This window comes from Beta vulgaris, chromosome 7 (genome assembly GCF_026745355.1).
Source record: "Beta vulgaris subsp. vulgaris cultivar EL10 chromosome 7, EL10.2, whole genome shotgun sequence".
NCBI classification, from domain to species: domain Eukaryota; kingdom Viridiplantae; phylum Streptophyta; class Magnoliopsida; order Caryophyllales; family Amaranthaceae; genus Beta; species Beta vulgaris.
In genome coordinates, this window is record NC_079208.1 from 46,057,153 (window position 1) to 46,069,594 (window position 12,442).

The 12,442-nt window shown below is 30.5% G+C and overlaps 1 protein-coding gene across 2 annotated transcripts in view; it reads right to left on the reverse strand.

Moving 5' to 3' along the window:
- Positions 1-1,587: 1,587 nt before the first annotated feature.
- LOC104884525 (manganese-dependent ADP-ribose/CDP-alcohol diphosphatase) overlaps positions 1,588-12,442 on the reverse strand; it is a 32,236-nt gene continuing 21,381 nt past the window's right edge. For both annotated transcript variants that reach the window (XR_008970391.1, XR_788736.4), the window contains one exon: positions 1,588-3,839. The gene's annotated coding sequence lies outside the window, so the exon portion shown is untranslated. The remainder of the gene's footprint in view (positions 3,840-12,442) is intronic.

A 12,442-nucleotide genomic window follows, 5' to 3' on the forward strand; every position in this document is an offset into this window, starting at 1 on the left:
CCAGGTCACAAATCAAACAGATGTGGTTTAAAGGGTAAAATTAATGAGCTTTTTGGCGATAATGAGTAACTAAGAAATAAGCTTTCAGCATTACAAATTCAAGAAGAAAACAAAGAACCTTCCTATTCTTCTGAAGAAGAAGGTGAATATCTTCTTCAAATTAATGCAAATTCTTCTGAAGATTTGTCTGAAGAATAAATTTTAGGTATTTGTTTTCCCAAAAAGATCAATATTATTTCTACTAGTGATGATAAAGAATTTCTTTTTATTTAGTAGATAATATCTCTTATCCTACTATCAAGAAAGATTGTTTGTCAAAATTATGAGATCTGATTATCAAAGAAATGAGATACCCAAAATAAGTGAACCAATTAGTATCTCAAAGCTCTTTCATAAGCATCAACCTCCAAATATTTTCGAATTCAAATCACCGTTAAAGAGTTTCAATCAAAAGTCAACAGGCTTAGATCTCAAATGCAACCCTTCAAAAAGAAGTTATTTCATTGAAAACAAAAGATTTAGAGTTTGAAGCAAAACTATCCCTCCTAAATTTAACATCATCAGCCTTTACGTTCCTTGAACCTCTGCCATTAGATGGAGTCCAAGTAATTTCAAAAGAGAAGCTTCCTCATGAACAAATTTGTCAAATTATTGATCAAATTACTTTTCAAAACTGGTACGTCCTAATTAATATAGTAATAGATGATTCCATTGCTCTTGTAGATAGTGGTGCAGACCAAAATTGCATAAAGGAAGGACTAATTCCTTCTAAGTTTTACAAAAAAACAAAGGAACAACTATATGCTACAAATTCATTTCCTCTAAAAATAAGATACAAGCTTTCAAAAGAATATATTTGCAATGATGGATTTTTTTTCAAAACACTTTCATTTTAGTCAAAGATATAAGTCAAGAAATAATTCTTGGCACCCCATTTTAAACTCCAATTTACCCATTTTATGTTGATAATCAAGGAGTTCATACAAAAATTATGAGACATCAAGTTTTTATCATTCATACAGCAAAATGATCTTTCTCTATTTCAATCTTCTTTCATTTATCAACAAATAAATATTTTAGAAAACAAACGAGATCATATTAATTCTTTGCAAAATGAAATTTCATATTTGAAAATTGAAGAGAAAATTCAAAATCCCGTCATTCAAAAACAGATAATTGATTTAGAAGAAACATTTAAAAAGGAAGTGCGTTCATATGTTCCCAATGCATTTTGGGAAAGAAAAAGACACATGGTTTCTCTTCCTTATGAAAAGGACTTCAATGAGAAAAATATATCGACTAGAGCTCGGCCTATTCAAATAAATCAAGAGTAATTGGAATTCTGTAAAAAGGAAATTCAAGTTCTTTTAGACAAACGTTTGATACGACATTCCAAATCTCCTCAGAGTTGTGCAGCTTTTTATGTCATGAATCAAGCTGAGAAATGTAACACCCCCAAATTTCTCTCTTTTTAAAACATATATTTAATATAAAACTCCTTGAGAAACTTGAGAGTATTACCGCCACGTGATAACGCTAAAGGCTTTAATACTTACTACTAACTGAACTTTAACAAATGCAGCGGAATAACTGAACTAACTTCTCTTTATTGAAATAACTTTATTGTACAATTACATAACAATAGAAATAAGAAAAATAAAATAACAACTCCTTGACTAATTTTGATTCCTCACTAGCTCTCCCATATGAAGTATGCATCATATTAGCTTGTAAAATTTGCTCGCGAAAATAGGATCATCACAGGGACAAAGCCATAAAACAAAACAAATAAAAGCGTGTCAGTAAAAATACTGAGTACATGTATATGTGGAATATTAAACACTTTATTTAATTAAACATTAAAATATTTAATTTCGAAAAATCTTTGTTGGATACTTGATAATACTTGTATAATATACTGTATATAACTTTAATAAAAACTCATTTTACTTGCCTAGGTTCCTTGCCTAAAGTGTGCACACCCCCCAAGTTTAGTATTCCTTACTGAGTCTATTACGAGGGGTTACTACATTGTCCACATGACTTATACAAAAAGTACATGGGTAAATAATATAATGGCTACCGTTCTTGCTAATAAATAACAAGTCGTTGCCTCTTTATAATTGTGATCATAAAAGATCATATAACTAATAAAAATCCTTCTGAAACAATCCTCCTTTAAAAAGAACAATAATTCTTAAAAATTAGCCATATAAAGGCATAAATAAAATAACTTGCTCAAGGATTAACCTTTGAAAAATAATAATAGTTCAAAAACACTCCTTTTTTAAATATTTAAACATGAATCAAAAGATCAAACTCCTTCTAAGATATTTGAATATAAATTCAAATATCAAACTTTATAAATATATTAAATGAAAGAAATAATTCAAAGTTCATAAATAAAATTTGTAAACATTCAAACATGCTCATATAAAACAGATGCAGTTCATAATAAAACTCATAAAAACATGTATTTCAATCTAAAATATTTTCCTAAAAACATGATATTGCACTTGCAAAACAATTATTAAAGATCTACAAATACACGCACCTTGAAAATTAATAAGTACTACGGAGGAAGATGAAGGTACGCTATGAGGGAGAGAGAGTTTAAATTTGAGAAAACAGATGTATTTCTCAAATTTGGTGTGAAAAAATGATGGCTGGAGTCCCCTATTTATACTAGTTGAAAAAGTAGAATCTAAATAGGAATAGGAAACTAGAAGATAAATTTAGGAAAAAGATAAACTAATCTAGCTAAGATATAACTAATATTTATGCTTATCCAACTAAGATTAGGAAAAGATATAGATTATATCATAATACATAATTATCTAAGATAAAATAACTAAAAGATAAGTCCTCATGAAACATAATCGTCAGATTGATGCTGCGGAAATTTATTTTTTTCTTTTTTTTTTTGAAATTTCTTTAAATCTTTTTATTTTCTTTTTGTAAATTTTTTATGATTTTCTTTTAAGAAATATCTTAAATACTAAACTAACTACTTATATTATAATTTGTAAACTTAGGCCCAATATATAATTTGGGATAGAATTTATTTGAAAACCCCATAATATATCATAAAAACCTATTTAAAACCTTTATAATTAATAATAAACTTCTTTAATAATTAAAATTCTTTTAAAAATTATAATTAATAATACGAAAAATACGGAGTATTACAAGAAATAAAAAGGAGTTCCTAGATTAGTTATTAATTATAAACCTCTTAATAAAGTTATTTGAATTCGATATCCCTTTTCAAATAGATTAGATTTACTAATAGACTTTATGATGCAAAAATATTTTTAAAATTTGATATGAAGTCTGGATTTTGACAAATTCAAGTTGCAGAAGAAAACATGTACAAAACAGCTTTTACTTTTCCATTTGAACATTATGAATGGAATCTAATGACTTTAAGACTTTAATGCTCCTTTAAATTTTCAAAATATTATGAATGATATTTTCAATCAATGTACAAATTTTATTATAGTTTACATAGATGATGTTCTAGTGTTTTCAACCTCAATAGAACAATATTTCAACAAATCTTCAAATATTTTTCAATGTAGCAAATAAAAATGGATTAATAGTTTCGGCCACAAAGATGAAGTTATTTCAAACAAAAGTAGATTTCTTGGCTACGATATACATCAAGGGACAATCAAACCAATTGATAGAGCAATTGAGTTGCTAATAAGTTTCCTGATGAGATAAAGCACAAACCCAACTTCAAAGATTTTTGGGATGTTTAAATTATATTGTAGATTTCTTTCCAAAATTGCGTCAATTTTGTACTCCTCTCTACAAAAGGTTGCAAAACTATCCTCCTGCATGATTATCCCAACATACTCATATAGTTAAGGTGTTTAAAGATAAAGTCAAAGCATTAATGATTGTAGAGATAAATACATCTAATACAGGCTATGGAGGCATCTTAAAACGAAAGCATAATTCTAACAAAATTAAACAAATAGTTAGGTTTCATTCTAGTGTCTGGATTGGTACTCAAAAGAACTATTCAAACATAAAGAAAGAAATATTATCAATAGTCTTGTGCATTTCAAAATTTCAAGAATATCTTTAATATAAAAAAATTTAGAATTGATTTCAAAGTAGCAAAAGAAGTTATATAAAATAATGTTCAAAATGTTGTTTCAAAACAAAGTTTTGCACGATGACAAGTAATTCTATCTGTAAAATTATTATGAACGAATATTATGCAATGACTCATATTGTCCATCATGGACGAATAATACTCATTTAAAATTCTCCAAACCTTTTTAAAAACTTTCCTCCACTAACTTACAACCAAGTAGCCAAAATCCCAATAACTTAAAAATCCACTCAAAACACTATTCCAAAAAACCCTGAAAACCCTAACCCTTCATACATTCCAAAACCAAACCAATTTTACTGAAGTTCCTCTTAGAGAAACTTTAAGTGAAGTTGTTGAAATAATATTTTCAAATGACTTCCAATGGCTTCTCGATCACAGGCAAAAACTAAAAAAAAGTTACAAACTTATTTTGTAGATATCCAGTCTATCGAAATCAAACACTTAAAAAATAAAGACTCTCCCAATGAATTTGATTATTCCAAATGTATTATCAAAAAGATCCTCTCAGCAAAAAATTAGAATGCACTCCTTAATGCTAAAAGACCATTGTATGCAGATTTTCTTCCTAAAGGATATAATTTTCAAGATTACAAAATGGCTTGGTTTCGAGCTTTTCTAGTAAGACTTTTCAACAGTATATATAACAAGTATTGTATCTCTAATTCAATCGTGTAGTTAAGAGTCATTTACATTTATTATGTATGGAGGCGTTCTCATGTGATCCTACTTTTAGTTCAGGTGAGAAGGGAGTTTTGAATGAGAAGTGAGACTAAATTTTAACATTTGGATCATGTATCATTTAAAGGCCAAGATTAAAAACTTAAAACTAAAATCCCAATTTTCTTACGCTTCTCACACATAACCTATTTTATCTCTTCTCTCTCTTTCTTTCATTTTGATTTCAATGCAGCACTCAAGATTAGTTCAAGAGACTCATACAATATGGGAGAAGAAGGTTAGTATTTTTTTTATTTTTTTTAGAATTCTGATTCAATTTTTAAAAGGAGATGACAAGAAATCTTTGTCATGGTTGTTACCTAGCAATGCTATCGATTTTCAAGAATTTTCATATTTGTGCTTCAAGGCAAGAAATTTTCAAGAAATTTGCATATTCATGATTAAGGGCAAGAAAGCAAGAAATTTGCATATTCAAGATACGGAGTATAAAATTCGAAAAAAAAATTCATGATTAAGGGCAAGAATTTTTTTCTCTTCAACATCGCTATACCTTGTTATCGATTGTTTTTACTAATTTAAAGGTGTGTATGTGATTGATTTGCTTAAGATACTCAAATTTGCATTCTTTATTTGTGTTTCACACGATTTTAGATTAGGTTTAAGAATTTGATTTTTTACATTTATTTACTACCATTAGATTACATACTCAAATTAGTTTGCGCTTAAAAAGGTAGTTTGCGCTTAAAAAGGTAGTTTGCATTTTGGTACCTAAGAATTAATTTATATATTTTTTTTTTTTCTGATTTGTCTTGTTGCCCAAGTTTAATTGTTTTTTGTTTTATTTTGCTGCCCAGGTTTAATAGTAGATTTCTTTTCCTTAAAGCATCATCACTCATGGTTTATTTGATCATAAAAAAATTTAGATTACATTCATGATCTTTTAATGCTTTTAATCGGGTCATACAATGACTCAATCCATGTTTGGGGATCCTATAATCCAAGCCAATTAGTAGATCATGGACCAAGGTGTAGGATGAACATCCTACACCATCTCCAAAACGCAAGGCAATAAGAATGAAACACACCATTCAATATGCAAAAAAGTAATTGATTTGACAGCTAATATACATTCCCATTACATCCAGTGTACATGTCAAAAATACAAAAAGTAACTGATTTGACAGTTACTGTTCACCATTTAATAACTGATTTGATGTCCCCTCATATACTGTTCACCACTTCTCTCTTTTCCACACTCAACCTCCTTATGACAGCCCCCAGCTGAAAGTAACCCAATTCCTAAAGCTGATGTCAAGTGAGTAATTTGCAATCTTTGTACAGTGGGTGTGTTAATGTTTGTTCACTAATGAAATTCAATATGTACAATTACAGTCTCATATCGAAATTCACCACTTCTCTCTTTTCCACACTCAACCTCCTTGTACATCCTTGGCTTCGTGGTTGTTCATTAATAAAATCAAAATGTACAATGACAACCCTCCAACTGAAAGTAACCCAATTCATGAAGTTGATGCCAAGTGAGTAATTTGCAATCTTTGTACACTGGGTGTGTTGATGTTTGTTCAGTAATGAAATTCAATATGTACAATTACAGTCCCATACCGAAATATGTCAAGTGAGTAATTTCCATTCTTTGTACACTGGTGTTTTTGATGTTTGTTCACTAATGAAATTCAATATGTACAATTACAATGTCATATCGAAATTCAATAAAATCACAATGTACACTGATGGTCATTGCTTTGATCACTGAAAATCCCCAAATGTACACTCGTAGATTATTGTACACCAAACCATATGCATTTGTACATTAAAAAAAATTGTTTCACGTGATGAGAGAGAAAGAGCTGGCCCACTTTCAAAAATACTGCCAAAAGTCAGCCACATGTAACAAGTCATGTAAAAAGGAGATGGAGAGCCCCCACGAAAAAGTGTGAGAAATTTGGTTGTCATAAGAACCAATTAAGTGGTGGATTTTTTAACTAGAATAATACAAACTTTTGCCCGTTTTCTCGCAATAATACAAACTTCTGATTATTTTTAAATAATACAAACTTTATACCAAAATTCCTCCAATAGGGCAATACCGGTTGGTAACTTGTTGTAGGAGGTAAACAAGCTGACGTGACACTCTCTAAAACATGTGTCGCGTTTTTATTGGTTGATTTTTTAAATCTGGAAAAAAGAAAAGAAATATTTTTTTTTCCCTTTCTTCTACTGCTCCCCCTCCAACTCTCTAACTCCCCGAACCCCACTCACCCCACCATGGCCTGAGTACAACCCTTCCTCTCTTTCATGGTTTCCATTCTCACTCCTCCTCTTCCTCCCATTTTCTCACCTCCAACCTACCATGGCTTCCCACTCTTTCACCTCCTCCTCTAATGGCGACGAAACCCCTTCCAAAGAAACCCCCTCTCGAAATCGTCGTCGGATTATCCAAAAATCTTCGCGTTTATAGAATCAAGAAGATGACATAACATCCATAAGAATATATAGAGACACAGTCCATGGCTTAATTAAAAATCCCAAAAATCTGAGCTTTTTTTTATACAAATCAATCATATTTTCTTCAAATCTCAACTTTCTGCATCTTTTAAGAAAAACCCATTTCTAATACATTCCTAATTCCCTTCAATTTGCAGCAAAATCCAATCTTTTCCTTGAGATCCAGAAAAACCCTCTGTTTTTTTGTTTACATTTCTCTAATTAAATTTATGCTAGAAAATTAAATCTGGGTTATTGATGTTTGAATCTATTAATGTCTCCTGCTCTTAGCGAAATCCTTCGTTCCGGGTCTATGATAAATTCCCACTTAGTTCAATCTTTCTTTGTTGTTTTCCTTTACTGGTTCTATGTTTAATTTTCTCATAAATTAGCCCTTTAATTTCCCTCTTTATTTTTGATCTTTGGTGGGCAGGAGTGGGGGGCGGGGGCAGGGTTGGGGGTGGAGTTGGTTGCAGTTGGTGAGGGGAGATAGAGGAGAGAGAAATTTTTTGGGTTTCGTTATAAAGAAAATTTACATGTTTTACAGGTTACAAGTCAATTTGCCCTACTCGAGGAATTTTGTTGTAAAGTTTGTATTATTAAAAAATAATCAGAAGTTTGTATTATTGTGAGAGAATGGCCAAAAGTTTGTATTATTCTTGTTAAAAAATCCATTAAGTGGTGCCACACTACATGAGTTCGTGCATGAGTTCAACAGCAAATACCAGCAATTTCTGCCATACGTTAATCGTGAGTGAGCAGTGAGCAGCACGCCCAACGAATTGTGTGTCGGTATGTGGCAGCACGTCATAATGATTTTTTTTATGTTCATATTCGGTAGTCTGAATAACTTCGAAATTACAAATCTAAACAAAAAAAATTCATCAACGTTCATATTTTTTTGAAATTTATAAATAGACATCCATTTTATTATATTTTTGACACACTTCAGACATTAATTATTTTTTGAGTCATGAGTGGGTGCGTTTGTCAAAATAAATTATAAAGCATGATCAACTTTTGTAAGATGAGAGAGAAAGTTGATGAGAGGGAAGGATGACATGTTTTTTTTTGGCATGAGTGGTCATGCTCTTATAGGATGACAAACTTGCATCCACTGCTGATTGTCAATCCATATTTTGTGCAATCATCCGATATTGGGAGGACTTCTATATATTATGGGATGAACTCTATATATCATTATTTGGTAGCATAATTATTGTAAATTAAAGTCATTTTTCTTTATCAAGATGTGGCTTGTTATATTATTTAAAAGTTATTTATCTACATTTTCATTATAAAATGGTTTTTGCGTTTTGACCATTGATCAATTGTAACTTAGGAACCTCTATCAAACACGATTACATGAGTATCAATATAATTGATTAAAACCTATATTATGTTGAATTAGAATCTTCCATTGTATTTGTATGAGTTTATAATTAATTTATGTGTGTGTATGTAGATACGAACATTTATGAGGTTGGTAATGTGAAAGGTAAGAGTAAAGTCCAACTTCTATTATTCCTTTTTTTATCAATTCTTTCAAACTTGGTAGTTGGATGTTTGATATTGATGTTGTGAAATTTTTTGTGTTGAGTAAGTTTGATATTCATGATGTTTTTTTTTGTTATTCATGGGTGATTCTATGATTGAGGAGATAACTACTAGTAGATGGTCTAACAAATTTGATAATGTGTTGAAAAAGGATTTTCAGTTTACGTTTTGACATTTTTCAATGACAAGCAAGGGATTGTTTTGAAGGATATAAATTCTAAGATTCGATCTAATGAGATGCAATCGGAGGGATATGAATTTACAATATTATTTGTCCTTTATGTTATGGGTAGATTTGTTCCTACGTCAAACAACAAAGTGGATTTGAAACTTTTAAAATCTGTCTCAAGTAGCTAAAATTAAATAACTTGATTGGTGCTCATATGTGCTGAAAAAGCTTTTTTATGGATTTGTTAAACATAATGTAGATAATTTGGCTAATCTTGGAGGTTGCATTATCATGTTAGAAATTATATGTTTCAATAGGTTAGTTTTCGAATCTCAGACGTTACCTAGAGTTCCCCACTGTTCAATGGACTGATGAAAAAATTTATAACCGTATTCATGACAAGTTAAGTTATGGGAGGGATTTTGGATTTGGAGAGTCATCCCTCTTCGCGTCTTCTATATAATTTACTAGCTTCGGTCCAAGATATCCAAATGAAAAAACCACATCATACAACCATTGACATTTGTTCGACTGATATTTGTCAGTTGTCACTCCAATAAGGTAGTTACCTTTGAGATTCCAGATGGCATGCCTTCTGATGAGGAAATACATAAAATTGCGATGTATCTCTCTCTATAACTCTTAATAGATATCTCTCTGACTTTCATAGCCACCAACCTTCTCCTTACACATTATATACGTCTTTGTTGCTCTAATATTGAGTTTTGTATCAAGTATCATTTTCTTTTAGTATAGTGTCAAATTTCTTTTAAAATTTTGGAATCGTCCGTTTTCAGGACTTAGTAGCTTGTGGTTATATCCTTCAAGGAAACACCAAACTGTACACTTCCCTTTTTCATAGTGTCGGAAAACCATCTTGGCTTTTCAACCAAGATGTATAAGTTTTCTCCTCCTTTCTTGAGTTGGTCAAATTGGCTCACCATACTCATTATAAGTTGTTTGATTTGCTACACTCACTGCCTTTAATTATTACTAGTTATACAAAATGTATTTGAATACAATAGTCTCGTACTTTCTCCTCCTTTCTTGAGTTGGTCAAATTGGCTCACCATACTCATTATAAGTTGTTTGATTTGCTACACTCACTGCCTTTAATTATTACTAGTTATACAAAATGTATTTGAATACAATAGTCTCGTACTTTACTCGAGTTTTAGTAGACTTTCTAGTATCAAACCCACATTCTACAACATATATATTGTAAAAGTCTGTTGCATCTTTAAGACTGTCAAAAACCTGACTAACTCTAGGAATCAATTTTGTTGGAACAACTCGAGTGAACTTATGCTCTCTACATTGGGTGATATTTGTACTTCTTTTTGGTGGTGGAGAGATTTAACTATGCGATGTTTATATTTTGCGTAGAGTTACTAGTTTTTGCCTCTGCATATAAATTATAAATCTTTATTATATAAGGCAATACATGGGGGACACCAAAAAATAGAAAAAGAAAAAAAAAAGAAAAAAAAAACAGAGAATAACTAACTGTTTCATTTGAATGAAAAAAGGGGGGAAAGTAGGACATTTAAAATATCAGTTTCTTGAGAAAATAAAATATAAAAACAGATTTTCTACCCATTTAATTTTATTTTCTACTTCATTTGTTATCGCACGCATGTAAGACTAGTGATTTATAAGTCAACAATTTTTCATTGAGAGTGTTGCAGATATATAACTTCTGGCAAATAATTTCCAACTCTAATCAAGTGGGTATAACTAACAATTACTTCCCATAATTCTCAACAAATGTCGTGGTATCACTAATTATTATTACTTCCTATGACACTAAAAAAAAGTGTTGTCGTAATAATTACTATTTCCTATAACTCTAAACAAGTAGTATGATAACTCTAATAAGTTTTTCCTTTATATCTAAACAAATATTGGCATAACTCTAATTAGTACTTCTTATAACAAAGAAGAAATGTTCGTGCAACTCTAGTTACTATTTCCTACAAAAAGTATTATGGAAAATAATAATTAGAGTTGTAAAAAATATTAATTAGAGTTGTACGAACACTTCTTCTTTAGAGTTATAAGTAGTAATTAGAGTTACCCCAACACTTGTTTAGAGTTATAGGAAAAACTAATTAGAGTTACCATAATACTTGTTTAGAGTTATAAGAAATATTAATTAGAATTACGACAACACTTTTTTTAGTGTCATAGGAAGTAGTAATTAGTGATACCACAACATTTATTTAAAGTTATGGGAAGTAATTATTAAAGTTACATACACACTTGATTGGAGTTGTAGGAATTATTTTCCATGTGTTCTATTTGTGCAACACTTTGAATTGAAAATTATTGACTTACAAATTATCTATAATTTTTTATGTAGAGGAAAAACTATAAATATATGCAAAGCATAAACATTGCGTTGTGAAATCTCTCTACACTACCTAAACGAAGTACAAATATCACCCAATGGGTAGAGACCAGGAGTTCACTCGAGTTGTTCCAACAAAATTGATTCCTAAAGTTGGGTAGGTTTTTGACAGTCTTAAAGATGCAACAGACTTTTACAATATATATGATGGAGCATGTGGGTTTCATACTAAAAAGTCTACTAAGACTCGAGCAAAGGATGAGACTATTGTGTTCAAATACATTTTGTGTAACAAGTAAGAATCAAAGATAGTCAGTGCACCAAACCAAGCAACTAACAATAAGTCTAGTTTGTCGATTTCACGAACCCGAAAGAGGAGGAGAAAACTTACGCGTGTTAGTTGCAAAACCCAAATTGTTTTCCGACACTACGACAAAGGGAAGTATCGAGTTTGGTGTTTTCATGAAGGACATAACCACAAGCTACTAAATCCTTAAGAGAGATAATTCCAAAAGTTGAAATAAAATTGGACGCTATACCAAAAGAAAATGATAATTGATAACAAGAAACTCAATATTGGAACAACAAAGACGTATAGAATGTATAAGGAGAAGGTTGGTGGTTATGAAAGTCATAGAAATATCTTATAAGAGTTTTAGAGGGACATACATCTGTTGGAGTTTTATATATCTCCTCATCAAAAGGCAATGTCATCTGAAATCTCAAAGGTAATTACCTCTTGCAATGAGAAATATCAATGGAACAAATGTCAAAGATTGTATTATGTGGTTTTTCCATTTGGATATGTTGGATTGATGCTATTAAATTACATATAAGACGTGAAAAGCGACAACTCTCCAACTCCAAAATCTCATTCCCAAAACCCTAGAACTTAACTGGTCATAAATATGTTTCTGAAATTTTTAATATGTCCAAAATTGAATAGGAGGACTCTAGGTAATGCATGAGATTCGAAAACTAACCTATTGAAATATATAATTCCTAACATGATAATGCAACCTCCAAGATTAGTCAAATTATCTATATTATGTTT